We start from the raw sequence: 1510 nt of genomic DNA on the forward strand, positions 1-1510 counted from the left end.
GTTAAAGAGATTAAAATACGGGTACACAAGTTAACAGGTTAACGTATCAGTTTTGATGTTAAGAGTCTCAGGTCAGCTGTGACCCGAAGAAGAAGAAGTGAAAATGCATGTGCCCTGTGTTTATCAGTATCCTTATGTTCATTAGGTAAAAAGAAAAACTAAATAAAGTAAAAATTAATTTGGCTGATTCCCCAAGTTTTCTATAGATTTCGCGATATATCGATATCGTGAATTCTTTTGGCCACAATAACCGTGGTGTGAAAAATCTAATATCGTGACAGCCCTACTCTGTATGTTATCCAGTAGTTGGTGCCTGCACTTGTACAGTGACATTTCTAGTTAAACACATGAGCACGTACCAGGAGTTTAAAAAATGATGAGTGATGCTGTTAGATATGGAGGAGGATTCTTCAGAGTTTAAAGCATGATAGTCAGACAGGTCTATCAACACATAACATTGTTCACAGGGATTTATTTTTGTTTAATGACAGCACGTTAGCATGTTTCTTTGGTTAATAATACAATAACAGGTATTTACCATCATGTGCTTTAAAGTACCCATTCAGAAAGGTCTGTAAACTTGTAAAAAAAATTTCACAGATGTTTTTAAATGACAGCTACTGTAAAGTGTTCCGTTTCAATTTGACCATGTGTTTGAACAAAAAGTAAACAAATAAAATGTTCTAAAATGTTTGTGTAAATGTGTATTGTTTTCCTTATTGAACTATGTTATTGAGAAACTGGATGTACAAGTCACGGCCATATGAAGGAGAGTAAGAAAGCGGATCAATAACTCTCTGCAGCTCCGTCAATGATTGCTCATCAAGTGGGTATTCAATTTCAGGGACCACAACTGCATTATAGTATTCTCTTGCAGTATGGCACTTTCCCAGTCTATGCCTGGATCTTGAAGATCCTATAAATTCATTGAAAAATATAAAGTAATATTATTGTTCACTAATGCTTAAAGACTGAACTACTGGTTTAAATATCACATATGCTGTTTTGTAACATAAATAGTCATTAAAGGGTTAGTTCACCAAGTCATCAAGTACTCACCCTCATTTCGTTCCAAACCTGTATGAATTTCTTCTGTTGAACACAAAATAAGATCTTTTGAATAATGTTGGTAACCAAACAGTTCGAAGGTAGCCATTGACTTCCATAGTAGGAAAAAAATACTATGGAAGTCAATGGCCACCTTCAACTGTCTAGTTACCAACATTATTCAAAATATCTTACAGGTTTGGAACGAAATAATAGAATGGCAGAATTTTCATTTTTTGGTGAACTATCCCAGGGGTAGGTAAGTTCGGTCCTAGAGAGCTGCTGTCCTGCAGAGTTTAGCTCCAACCCTGAAAAAACAAAACCCTCACCTACCTATAGCCTTAAGGCGGGCGTACACGGTGCGATTCTGAAGGTCGGAACGTCGTGAGCTCTGGCACGTCACGATTGAGTTTATCCGAAAATCGTACGGAGGCAGGCACATGACACAAATTTACTACGATTT

Source organism: Sinocyclocheilus rhinocerous, unplaced genomic scaffold, assembly GCF_001515625.1.
Source record: "Sinocyclocheilus rhinocerous isolate Xijiao unplaced genomic scaffold, SAMN03320098_v1.1 scaffold778, whole genome shotgun sequence".
NCBI lineage: Eukaryota > Metazoa > Chordata > Actinopteri > Cypriniformes > Cyprinidae > Sinocyclocheilus > Sinocyclocheilus rhinocerous.